Here is a 13,869-nt window from a genome sequence, read left to right as displayed (position 1 = left end):
AAGTTTCTAAAAATGAATGGACTTAATTTTGTTCTCAGAAATAATGAAAGTATGACAGTGTGTGTGTTTCTGCATTTTTGAGAGACAGAAGTGCATGACTCCCCCCCCCCCACACACACACACAGTGTGTTACGTGCAGGCTGACACAGGACCCCCCAAAAGAAACTGAATACCATAATATTCCTCTGCGCTGCCCTGAACCCACCCTGTCCCCTGCTGGCCACTGTCCTTATTCAAATACACAACGCACACATGCACACGCAGACTTTACTTGAGTTATCACACAAACACATCGACTCTCATATACACACACACACACTGCAAAAACACTCCCTCAACTTTAATATGGGATTATGTTTCAGTGATGCACTTGTGTGGGTGTGACATGGAACAACGCACACAAATGCTTCGTGCACTGGTCCTTCTAAAAACACTTACATCCTTTCACTTTCTTTGAAGGATGGGGAAATGCTCATACTGACAAATAAACAGACCCCCCATCCCAAACCCAACTACATGTGCATGCTTTTCCAAGAGCTTCGGTCATGTCTCCAGCGACCTGATGCACCAAGCAGCTCCGCCTCCCATCCTATGCTCTCTTTCTCTCTTCCAACTTCAGCCCTACCTGATTGTCTGCTTGTTTTCCCTGGTGGCTCTCAGCTTCCGTTCCCAGGCTGGGAGGTGGGAGGTGGGAGCAAAGCCTGCGACACACAGTTTCCACCCCTGAAAGCCATGGACTACTGGTGGTTCCTTCTGTCCATTAGGCCTACAGGAAACACCTCAGTCCAGCTGCTGTCCAATCAAACTAAAAGGCTGCTCATGCTTCAGCCTGGAGTAGAAGTAGGGCTAGGCTATTGAGCTATAAAAACAGTGGAGGTTTATCAGTCACGTTTAGCAAACAGTTGCCTTTCTGGTGCTGTTCACCCAAGTGGTAATCAGAAACGGTTGTTAACATCTATCAATATTATAACGGAATGATATTTCTTATCAACATGAGGTCTGTCATGTGATGCTACCTAGTTGCTATAATGTAACTTTATCTGGTGAAATAAGTCTAAGCCATGTAATAAGCCTGAGAAAGAGGGTCATTGCTTTTAGCTTGATTGTTAAGCTGTAAATATGTTTTTATAATTTTTTGTTGAATTGTAAAAGCAAGTTGCTCTTTATTTGCCCTGTAGCATTGATAAAGTCAACTAGGACTTTCTAAGGCTTCGTGTTGTGCCTTTGTTGTTCTGCCTGACAACACTGTTAGAATAGCATTTAAGAAGCCATTAACACTTTTAAATTGTATGTGCAGCAGCATTTTAGGTAATCTGTAGAGATAATTATCTTTGAAAGAGTGACAAACAAGATATGAAAACCTATAGATGCTATCAAATGTGAAATGTATTCAATTTTTAATGTATTTGTAAAAACGCAAAAGCAGAGCATTTTCAAAGACTTTTATGTAACGGGAACCATCTCAGCAAAAAGAAAAATAAAAAAATAAAAAAATTGCATGTCCTACACGTTAATGATATGTAAAAAACAAAACAAAACAAAAAAACAAACGGTATTGTCGTCTTGGTGTCATGAACACAGTGTTGTGTATTGTTTTGTCTATTGAGCTGGATGGACCTTTACAACCCTTCTGGTAATCTCAGATATCAATACAGGCAGTGACAGAACACATGTGGTGTTTTCTAAAAACAATGGAAAGTGCACAAAGAACAAAATAAGTGTCAGTCTAAAAAAATATGTAAAGAAGATGACCACTATCTGAAAACACTGAGCTCAAGCTATGTTGTCTTTGGTATTTTGATAGATTCGCTTAAAAAAGTGGAACGTGTGTCTTTGTGGATATAAAGGTTATTTCCTTGGGTTGCAAAGCCACCTTCAGATTAAATGTTCAGCTTGATAGTTTTCATCCTACTGGGCCTCCTGCTCTGGTCGGTGAGGCAACTTGTAGGTGGATGTCTTACAAAAATAACCTGTAGAGGTGATGTGCTGGTTCTATAACATTAAGAACATTTTGTTCATGTGTTTATGTATTTATATATCACTGAGATCACTTTGTCCTGTAATGTAATTTCAGTAAAAAAACAAACAAACTTGAACCTTTGGCCACAATACCAAAAGGTACGTTTGGCACAGCGCATTACCAAAAGAACACCAAACCAATTATAAAATACAGGTCCTTCTCAAAAATTAGCATATTGTGATAAAGTTCATTATTTTCCATAATGTCATGATGAAAATTTAACATTCATATATTTTAGATTCATTGCACACTAACTGAAATATTTCAGGTCTTTTATTGTCTTAATACGGATGATTTTGGCATACAGCTCATGAAAACCCAAAACCCAAAATTCTCACAAAATTAGCATATCATTAAAAGGGTCTCTAAACGAGCTATGAACCTAATCATCTGAATCAATGAGTTAACTCTAAACACCTGCAAAAGATTCCTGAGGCCTTTAAAACTCCCAGCCTGGTTCATCACTCAAAACCCCAATCATGGGTAAGACTGCCGACCTGACTGCTGTCCAGAAGGCCACTATTGACACCCTCAAGCAAGAGGGTAAGACACAGAAAGAAATTTCTGAACGAATAGGCTGTTCCCAGGGTGCTGTATCAAGGCCCCTCAGTGGGAAGTCTGTGGGAAGGAAAAAGTGTGGCAGAAAACGCTGCACAACGAGAAGAGGTGACAAGACCCTGAGGAAGATTGTGGAGAAGGGCCGATTCCAGACCTTGGAGGACCTGCGGAAGCAGTGGACTGAGTCTGGAGTAGAAACATCCAGAGCCACCGTGCACAGGCGTGTGCAGGAAATGGGCTACAGGTGCCGCATTCCCCAGGTCAAGCCACTTTTGAACCAGAAACAGCGGCAGAAGCGCCTGACCTGGGCTACAGAGAAGCAGCACTGGACTGTTGCTCAGTGGTCCAAAGTACTTTTTTCGGATGAAAGCAAATTCTGCATGTCATTCGGAAATCAAGGTGCCAGAGTCTGGAGGAAGACTGGGGAGAAGGAAATGCCAAAATGCCAGAAGTCCAGTGTCAAGTACCCACAGTCAGTGATGGTCTGGGGTGCCGTGTCAGCTGCTGGTGTTGGTCCACTGTGTTTTATCAAGGGCAGGGTCAATGCAGCTAGCTATCAGGAGATTTTGGAGCACTTCATGCTTCCATCTGCTAAAAAGCTTTATGGAGATGAAGATTTCATTTTTCAGCACGACCTGGCACCTGCTCACAGTGCCAAAACCACTGGTAAATGGTTTACTGACCATGGTATCACTGTGCTCAATTGGCCTGCCAACTCTCCTGACCTGAACCCCATAGAGAATCTGTGGGATATTGTGAAGAGAACGTTGAGAGACTCAAGACCCAACACTCTGGATGAGCTAAAGGCCGCTATCGAAGCATCCTAGGCCTCCATAAGACCTCAGCAGTGCCACAGGCTGATTGCCTCCATGCCACGCCGCATTGAAGCAGTCATTTCTGCAAAAGGATTCCCGACCAAGTATTGAGTGCATAACTGTACATGATTATTTGAAGGTTGACGTTTTTTGTATTAAAAACACTTTTCTTTTATTGGTCGGATGAAATATGCTAATTTTGTGAGATAGGAATTTTGGGTTTTCATGAGCTGTATGCCAAAATCATCCGTATTAAGACAATAAAAGACCTGAAATATTTCAGTTAGTGTGCAATGAATCTAAAATATATGAATGTTAAATTTTCATCATGACATTATGGAAAATAATGAACTTTATCACAATATGCTAATATTTTGAGAAGGACCTGTATGGTGGTGGAAGGATCATGCTATGGGGTCATTTTTCTGCAGATCGAACAGTTTTTTTTCCAAAGTGAATTAAATCATGAACAATTTAAATGCTAGTCAGCTTTGACCCAAAACCTCAAGGTGTTTGCTAGAAAATAGAAGGGATTTTATTTATCAGCACAATGATGAGTTCAAGTGCACATCCAAATGAACAAAAGTCACTTTTAAGAGCTAAATCCAACAGCAAATTTGGACTGTCACCTGAAAGGGGCAGTGTACAAGAGATGTCTTCACAATCAAAGAGATTTGGAGAAATTAAGCAAATTGCCAAGGCAAGTTGTGGGATGTTGAATGAGACTGAATGCTAAAATGGGCTCGAAAGGTGGTTCAACAAAATTTTATTTCAAGGGTGTTAAAACTTATAAAACCAAGTTGCAGCCTTTTTATTTTTTATATTTTACCTCTCGTTATGAAATAGCACAATACATTTTTTTTATATCACAAATCCCTGGTATTTATATAGGGGTTTGCAGATTGTCATATCCAGATTGACTGCATTTGAGTTTCCTTTTTTAAATTCAATTACTTGAATAAATGAACATTCAATGATATGCTAATTTATTGAGATGCAGTGGGTGGTGAGGTATACACTTTTTATGCATCCTTTAAAAGTGACACCTGCATGTCTCTTTTACAAGCTTTCCCTGAGGAACTTCCTGCATTTGCACTTGTTAAAGCCTGCTGGCTTCCATGACATCCATGAATAATGCACCAGACTCTCATTATGTTGAAATACTGTAGTTTCATGAGCCAGTGTAATACTGTGCACTAATGCAATGCAGCTTCTATAACTGACAGCACCCACCCACCAGTCACTGAAACTTGTTACTCATTTGGAAACAGGTAAATTGTTCCACTCGTTTCTTTGCTTATGGCCTTTTTTACACTGCAGGTTTCTCTTTTTATGCCCTTGGGTTGATGCTGCTGTTTCACTGCTGAGTGTTAGACTAAGTCAGACGTGAAAGTGAGCTCAAACATAGAACATGAGGCACTCATTTTAGATGAGTTCTGTTTTATATGAAACAAGAGCAACAGTAATCCACCTGAATTGCACCAAGGTAATTTGGTTCCTATTTCCTAATTCATTAAGGTTTTATGTAGGCTCTGTAAACATCTGCACAGGACTTGAACTCTACGTTGTGCCACTAAAACATGAAAAGCAGTTGTAGAAGTCAATAAAAAGGCAAGGAGGGATTTGTTGTTAGACATTAGAGCCTCTCTGCTATAGTTGAGTTGCTTACGCACAACACATTTCTACAAAATAAGACTGCTGGTTCACCTCGGTTTTTATTAGTTTGCTATGTAAACCTCAGAGGAAAATTACAAAGGGAATTTTTTGAGCCGCTTGGTAAAACGTGTGTTCTTACACAAACCTTATCCAAGAAAAGCCCTTAAAGTTCCTTTTTGGTGTTAAAATAAATGAACTTAAAAACTAAACTTTGCATTAGCAATACTCTTTTTTATGATGTGCATGTTATGATCTGATAAATAGTTCTTTCGGTTAGCCAGATAACATACCACTCATCGCATGACATGGCCAAGCTGATAGAGATCTGCACTTCTGATGCTTCCGCTTCAGAAGATGTGATACCAAGCATGCCCAAATGTCAGTATGATCAGTGGCTGGGTGATATCAGGAGAGTGTATAATGTTTCACTGAGCTTTTCACTTTAGCTTCATATTTGTTTAATAAACCTTGACATGGTCAAATCTGTGGCATGTGGTTCTGTATAGCTAAGGTTTACATTTGGACTGTTTTAGACACTGAAACTCTAACTTATAGAGGATGTACCTTCTCTTTGCCATGACTCCAAGTACAATACAAGCAGCAAACATGCCTAGTAATTAAAATAATTCTGCAAAGAAGAGTGGGACAATTCCTTCACAGAGATGTGAAAGACTCATTGCCAGCAATCACAAATACTTGATGGCAGTTTTGGACAGCCGGTTATTAGATTTTTACTACATGAAATCATCATTTCAAAAACAAATATTGTATTTACTCATGTTATCTTGTCAGATATTAAACAAAAAAAAAAAACAAACATCTCAAACAAAGGGCAAAACCCTATTTCATGGCACTGTAGAACATTGGACTTTGGGCACCTGTTACAGCAGCTTGAGAACAAGGTCAAAGAGTGTAATCAACAGAAACACATCTGTGCACACTCAGTCTAATTTATGGCATCTTACCGAAGCTATGTTTTTATCAATATTTGTAATAATGTTAAGTTTACCTACTGCAATGACAACATTATCGGTACTGTCCTAAATACAAAATTCTTAACATTGTGTTTGTTAAGCAAGTGTTGTTATCTTACAAACTAATTTCTTTAGTCCTGCTGGAATAAGAAATTCCCACTCTGTATTTATCATAGTCTAAAGCGCAGGTGTCAAACTGCGGCTCTCAATGGACCAAATGGACTTTAGATGTGCCTCTGCTTCAATCTGAACTTGAATTAAATAATTAGGTCATTAGCAGGACTCTGGGGAACCTGACTGCATACTGAGGAGGTAGTTTAGCCATTTCATTCAGATGTGTTGGACCAGGGACACATCTAAAAGTGAACAGCAGCTGATTTGATCATGTCACTTACCATCTGGTGACACCTCTGACAAAGACGAAAGCTCTGTCGTTGAAACGTGTCAGGTATGTTTTGACAACATTGAGTTTGATAACAGAAGTATCTAAAAGCTGCACATCTAGACGTTGCAGGACACCAGCTCTCGAGTGTTGGAGTATAAAACTCCTGGTCTAAAGCATTTATAGTACCAGTTTCATAGGAACGCCAATCTAATATATGACATCTCTCTGTGTAATGTAAACACTGAGCAGGCATCAGTTATCTCAGAGCCACACAGATACATATTTTATTGTAATCTCATGTTAAACATGTTATCCCACTGTATCCTTATGATTGAGGAACATGTGACAGTTAAGTCTTATAAAACCTTTTGGTTTTATAAGACTTAACTGCCAACCTTTTGGTTGGAGTTTTTTCAGAAGTATTGGGGGTTTGTAGGATGGGTGCTGGGGCTGTAAGGAAGACAAAATATGATATTTAAATGGGGGTACTATAGAAATCTCACTTCATCTTACCTTGAAGGCTTAAAGAAACAACTAGCAACATAGAATGTAACACAGCTTGAAATGCAATGCTATACACCTGAAGGGTTTCATGTGAAATCATCCTGAATCATTTTGAAACAGCTTATCGAATATTTTGGGTTTCCTTCCACAAGCTTCTCATAATTGTTTGCTTGAATCTTGGTCCATTCCTCCTGACAGAAATGATGTTACTTGGTCTTGTCAGGGTTTGTGTTGGAGATGCTTGGGAGCCACATGGGCAGGTTTGGATCCTTCATTTATTTGGAAGGAGGGGGCAGAACAGGAACATTCAGGAACTATGCTGGCAAGAAAAACGGGAACATCACAGGACGTGGCGACAGGGAACAAAGATAACAGGTGAGCTTTTAAACAGGGGGAAGTGACTAGTGAGACAATGGGAAGGAGAGGCAGATAATCAGATGATTGCTTACAGGTGCGATGGCCAGGCGAAGGAAACTGAGGGAATGGAAGTTGCTATACTTACTAATGCGGGGAACACAGAGACATGGAAGAAAGTAAACTAAACCTGAACCTACAAATGTAAACAAACACAACAACCAAAATGGCAGATCCAGACAGGTCTCAGTTATAGTCTACCACAAATTTTCTACGGGATTAAGATTTGAGCTTTTTGACACCCACTTCAAAATATTAACTTGTTGTCCTTAAGGTACTTTGTAATTAACCTTCTGGCTGGTGTCAAAGATGTTGCTTCAATATTTACTCATAATGGGCTTTTCTCATGATACCATCCGTTTATTTTAAGAAATACACCGGTCCCTCATACAGCAAAAATGCCCCCACAACATGATGCTGCCACCCTCGTACTTCATAGTTCTCAGGCTTGCAAACTTCCCTAACTTTGAATTTTTTTTATGACCAAACACTTCAATTTTAGTTACATCAGACCTCATGGCATGCCACCTCACCAAAAATATGATCTTTTTCCCTGAGTGCATTTGGTTTCCTTCTTTCTGTGAGGTCTTTTAGCCAATCAGTACAAGACTTCTTTCCCTTTGGGTAAAAATGCTCCGTCACCTGCCTTAGCCACCATCTTCACAAGGTCTTTTGGTTATGTGCCAGGGTTGATACCCACATTATTCACCAAAACACGTTCATTTCTGGGAAATAGAACCAGACTCCTTTCTGAATAGCATGACATTCTTGTGGTGTTTCAAATTGCATATAATTGTTTGAATTGTTTTGAACAGATAAACATGGGAAATTCAGGCACCTGGAAATTGTTCTCAAGGATACAAACTTGTGGAGTCCCAGATGCCTTGCCTGATTTATTTTTTATTTTATTTTACCTGTGAGTTCTATTGTTGAATTTATTCCGATTTGACCAAACCTTTAAGAGATCTCTCCGATCACGATCATTCAGGTTTCCAACCATACTTTTTTCTCAAAGACGATGGTTGCCCAATATCATTCCAGTTTTTAATGTGTTAGACAGTTCTCATCCCAATTTTAGTAGTCTCTGCAATCTTCTTAGATGTTGTATCTGCTTGATGCATTCATATGATTTGACCCTTAACCAGACTGACATCTCTCCACGACAACAGGATGTGTCTTTCAACATGGTTTAAGAAGTGAGAAGCTACTCATTGCATCAGCTGGGGTTACATTAATTGTTGCCAGCTGAAAGATAATCACCCTGCAATAATTATCCAATAGGAGGCTCGTACCTAGCTGCTTTGTTAAATTCAAGTGGTGACTATTTTTTTTGGCCAGGCAGTGTATTTTCATAATATCACACGAGAAAACAATGTGTTTGAGGTTTTATATTAAAATACATCCACAAATGTGCCTACACGTAAAGTAAATGCTGTGAATTAACCTACCAGAAGACTAAAAAAGCCATTTCATCATCTACGCTTTTGCAAATTGTTTAACGGCACTGTTATCTTAGCGTACATCACTTTCTGAACATGAAGTGATGAGTAATTCTACTATGAAGGAAAAAGGACTACTTTTTTGTAATTCTAACTAACCTAAAACAAGAACGGCTTAGTCTGATTTAATGCCAGATGTTGAGTAAATGTGCAATGTGCTAATGTTTCATTTTATACAGTGAATCTGACTTTAACTATATATCATGATGTCATGATGCATCTGTTTAAAAAACAAACCCAAGATGCTTATTTGTGGTGTAGCTTTTAGCATAATTTTAAAAAGTAGACTCTTTTTTTTTTTTTTATGTTAAACAATGCTTACATTTATTTTATTACCAGCTTTAATTTACTTTATTTATTTTGCCTTTTGTATTTTTTCATGTTAAATGTTACAGCGTATCTATAGACCAGTTTAGCTTATACACTAATTCAGTTTTCCTTAAGTCTTTGTGCGACAATCAAAACAGGTAATAAATATTATGTATAAAATTATTAGAACTGTCATAATAAATAAGTAAGATTATTTTTGGCAGCTTCAGAAATACATGATACTTTTCTGTTTTAAATAAAAAGCAATTAGATCATGCTTTTTTTAAAAAAAAAACAAACTTTAGACTTTCTGTTTTGGCTCATTCTAAAATGTTAACCTCATCATAGGTTTATTGTGTCTGCAGTTTAATCACACATTGTTGATAATTATTATTTTATATTTTTGTTTTTATCACATGTAGCTATTTTATAAATTATTTTTATCATAGTTTATTTATGTTATGTTTTGTTTTTTCTTTCTTTTGATTATTTGTGGTTTTGGTTTAATTACTTTTTGAAAATATATGTTTCTTGTATTTTTGTGTCTGCCTAAGGTGATTCCTTCTCCTCTTTATCACCATTATTGAAACAATTGCTTCAACAATTTGTTCAGTACTTCAAACCAACACTATCTTTGTTTACCACAGGTTTTCTGTTATTTAGCCAATTAGACCTTGGTCATTTATGTATTTTTGTTTTGTTTTATCTGATGTAAAGCACTTTGTGTTGCCCTCGCTATGTATGCTTGGTGCTCTACAAATGAAGAATTATGGGTTATACAGTTTAGTTTTACATTTTGATAAATTTTTTTTTTGTTTATCGTAAAACTGTAAAACAAAAGTATTCTTATATTTTCAATGTTTATATACTGTTAATTATTCCATATCAGCAATTACCTACTTTCCAGTGTTTTTTCTGCTGGTGTATTAAGTAGTTTGTCAAATGAGATGCTGGTTTATTGGTGATATTTGGCTATGGAGCATTCACTGTTAATGGCACAAGGTCAATTGCTAAAAACATCAGACATACGATCACTAAATAAGGAAATAAATAAAAAAAGCTTGAGTAAAAGAGGTATTTACTTCATTATGGATGACTCCTGAAAGAACCATTTCTGGATTTAAAATTAAGCTGAAAAGATTAATAAGGCACATTTTAAGGTAAATCCTCACTTATACTATTATATACAGTGCATGTGTGAGGGGACTAATCCTGATTGAATTACATGGTAAACTCAATTGTTGGATATCCAGAGCTAAGACAGTGTCCTCGGTGTACCCTCTGCACAGAGCAGGAAGCTGCCAGCCTTTTTGAGATTAGGCCTGTTTCCTCTCTCCGCAGTGCACTCACAGCGACCTCGTGGTCCTGCGACCCCTGCAGCCTTCCTCCGGGTATGTATGGCATACAAGCCATCAGCCGCAGAGCGTGAAGCATGACAAGCACAAAACCTACTAAATTATGCCTCAGAAAATGATATTTGAGTTCAAGTCAAAAAGAATATGGTCCTTCCTGGCACAGAAGATGAACACTACAGTGTTCAGCAGACACAACACAGTCACATATGCCAGTACTGTGTCTTTGCAGACCGTTACTGGAGGACGCACCCTTTGTTTCTCCCCCTCCCACACTAACAAACTGTGGCAGTAATTTTTCCCTTCTTACTGCATTTTACGAAGCATAATGCGAAGCACCTGTGGCCACAAGAGGGGCCAGACAAGGGCTGGGGGAGCATGTCTGTGACCCAGCTTAAGTCCGGTAGGGCACACTTTTTTTGAGGTTTAGAAAAAAGCCTGACCTTTTGTTTGACATATCGGTTGGTCAGTTCACTACTTTGGTCAATCTCTTAATAACTACAGGTTTGATTATTTCTGATGTCTTTCAGGGTTGCACCGTGCCCCCTCCCAAGGTAATACTTTGTAGAGGTAGTTTTGCTGCAGTCACAGCTGCAAGTCTTTTGTCTTTTGGTGTTTCCGCCAGCTTTGAAAATTTAGAGAGTTATTCCTTGCAAAATTAGCTGGAATTCTGACATGAAAAGAGAGTCAAATGTCCAAGTTTTGCCCTAGAAATGAAGGTTTGAAAACATTAGTCTGTGTGTAATCAATCTGTATAATGTGTTTCACTTAGTGAATTCAGTCACTGAAATAAATTACCTTTTAAATAGTATTCTAATTTATTGAATAGGACTATACATGTTTACAAGTGTGGCAATCTACTGGGGAGATACAATACAAGAAGAACTGATGAAATGTGTACACTTCCTCTAAAGTGGCTGATGCATAATTGAGCAATGAAGAAAACCCTGAAAGCAACCCATGTGTCATGGGCTTGATCTTTATCTCCCAACAACCTGATATGTGACCAAAGTACAGGATATTGCACCTGACAAAGATGAGTGTTTGGGTCATGTCAAAACGACTACGTAGGTCACATTTGAGTTGCACTAAGGTTCATAAAACTTGCTGTTAAACTGAGGTTAGATTCCTTTCATCTGACTCTGTGGGCTATTGAGGCCACATGTAACACTCAGCTTGCTGTAAAAACAAGGGGTTATTAGTCAGAGTGAAGAACTGCAACCTGCAGTTCTGTGACGTTTCAGGTCAGCTGCTTTCTATTACCTCTGGGGGTGACTTGTTGCAGACTGTGAGTGTTTAAACCTGACTGGCTGTCTAACTTTGGATGCAAACATTGATCCTATTGATGGCTTGTTGATCTGAGTCATCCAGTAACCACCTCAGATGATAGGTGATGTATGTTTGTGTGCCTTTTTCTGTTACTAAACCCTTGACCCAGTCACTGCTGTAGTATTTTCTGGCTTATTAAAATAAAGGTTCATCACTCCATTATTTTTATTCATCATGTAATAAGCCTGTGTTTCTTGACAGGTTGCATTTAGTGATTAGTTAGGAGTCAGGAGAGCACAAGCTGCTATTTAACTAGCAGCTTGTGCATTCACAGGATGATCTTAAAAAAATGTCTTTGTTATTAAATCCTAATCACAGGTAAAATGTTTGAAGATCATTTACATGAGGCATGGCTGTCACTGGTCTTTGTTTCATTTCAGCTTCATTGTTTATATACTATTTCCACTTTTTTCTAATGTCCATTTCTTTCTCATCATCAGGCAACAAGAAAATACACCCTCTCCAGGTGACCCTAATACTCCTTTGCACTCAACTTCACGATTGCACTTTGCACGATGAAAATTTCTCTCCACTAACCTTTTTTCCCTCTCACACCTGGTCCCCAGCATTTGTCTGTGGTTTCCTTGGCCCTCAGTAGTTGAGTTTTTGGATGGTGATAATAAAAGGCTTGTTCTGCTCCATGTCCATCATATTACGTGAGGAACGTGTTCAATCAACCAGGATCTGGCTGCAGGGGAATGCAGCCTGTTTGAAATGGAAATTTGTGTTGGTTCATCCTCTGCCACCCCGAAGAGTCACAATGGAAATCCCCTTCTAATTTATTGGCATGAATCAGTTCCAAATGAATAAATTAGGTGAATATTTTTTGTGTGTGGACTGATGCCATTTGTAATTCCTTTAAAAAACATTATGTGAAGCTGCAGAAAATGGCCCATCTAGAGCCTTTGATAAACATTCTTATCTAAATGTGAGATGTTGAAATGTGATCTGCTCAGACAGAGCAGAAAGCCTAAGGCGTGTGAGTGTATGTATGCCTCACTTGCCTTTCATTTGCAGGACTAAGGGCCTGCTTTATCAGCTCCACCACTGCAGCTGGCAGTAATGTGTGCCCACCCATGTAGACAACTCTTTCAACTTAAGACAGCGAAATACATCTTATGCAGACACAAACCCTTGCAAATTAAAATGTGTGGCAGTGCATTTATGACTGTGTGTGCCAGCCAGCTGGCTTGAGGATAATTCAAAATATCTTGGCTGATTTACAGAGTCTCTTCAGGCTTTAGAGAGGTCTGCCTCATGACTCAAGACAGAGCAGGGACTGTACAGGGACAGCCAAGCCTAATGAGTGCACTGGTGCCAAATCCAGAACAACTAAGAATGTTTGAACAGCTCAGAAAACCAAACACACAATAATATATCAATCAGATACAAAGCAATAATGTAAACATAATAAGAAATTAATTAAAGCAAAGATACATGTCAGCTTTAAAGTTTGAAAATGCAATAGATATATGAGCAAATTAAGATGTTTTTTTTAGTTGGTTTTTTTTACAACAAAGAACATATTCTGATTTTTGCAGAAAAAAAACTTTTCAAGTCCATTAAAAGATTGGAGGATATAACTGTTAACTAAAAATGCAAGTTAATGGAGTTGTTTTCTAATAACAAGCTATTGTTATATGCAAATAAAACAAGATTTTGAAAAGAAACCAGTATACCCTTGATTCTTTCTATAAATCAAAAAAATTTAATAGATTAAAGAAAAAACAGGTTAATTTATCTGTTTTTCACCTGTTACCAACTGATAGAAAAAGGCCCTATTTGAAATGTAGCCTCAGATCAAAACAACGAAATGGAAAGTGGGCAACCAGACAAAGTTCAATATTAACATTAAATTGGTTAGGTTTACGTGAACCACAACTTGTTCTGCACCTAACTGTAAATAATGTAGTAACATCAAACTGATATCACTGATACAGCTACTGCTTCTGGTAGAAGTGCAAGCAACATAAAGATCAAAAGGAATTTGTGTGAAAGAACATTTTAAGAAAAAGTTAGTAGCTTAAGTAAGTTAAGTTTCAGATGAGTATTTT

At 38.1% G+C, this 13,869-nt stretch overlaps 1 long non-coding RNA gene across 1 annotated transcript; it reads left to right on the top strand.

The window, feature by feature from the left end:
• The first annotated feature begins 10,818 nt into the window (after positions 1–10,818).
• On the top strand, positions 10,819–13,485 carry LOC124884760. Its single transcript, XR_007042500.1, has 4 exons — positions 10,819–10,889; positions 11,017–11,040; positions 12,256–12,281; positions 12,382–13,485. It is a non-coding gene; the product is annotated as an uncharacterized LOC124884760 (long non-coding RNA).
• The last annotated feature ends 384 nt before the right edge of the window (positions 13,486–13,869 follow it).

The sequence above is a fragment of the Girardinichthys multiradiatus genome, chromosome 18 (genome assembly GCF_021462225.1).
Source record: "Girardinichthys multiradiatus isolate DD_20200921_A chromosome 18, DD_fGirMul_XY1, whole genome shotgun sequence".
Classification (NCBI taxonomy): Eukaryota; Metazoa; Chordata; class Actinopteri; order Cyprinodontiformes; family Goodeidae; genus Girardinichthys; species Girardinichthys multiradiatus.
The sequence above is the reverse complement of the archived record's forward strand: the minus strand, read 5'-3'. Positions and strand labels throughout refer to the sequence as shown.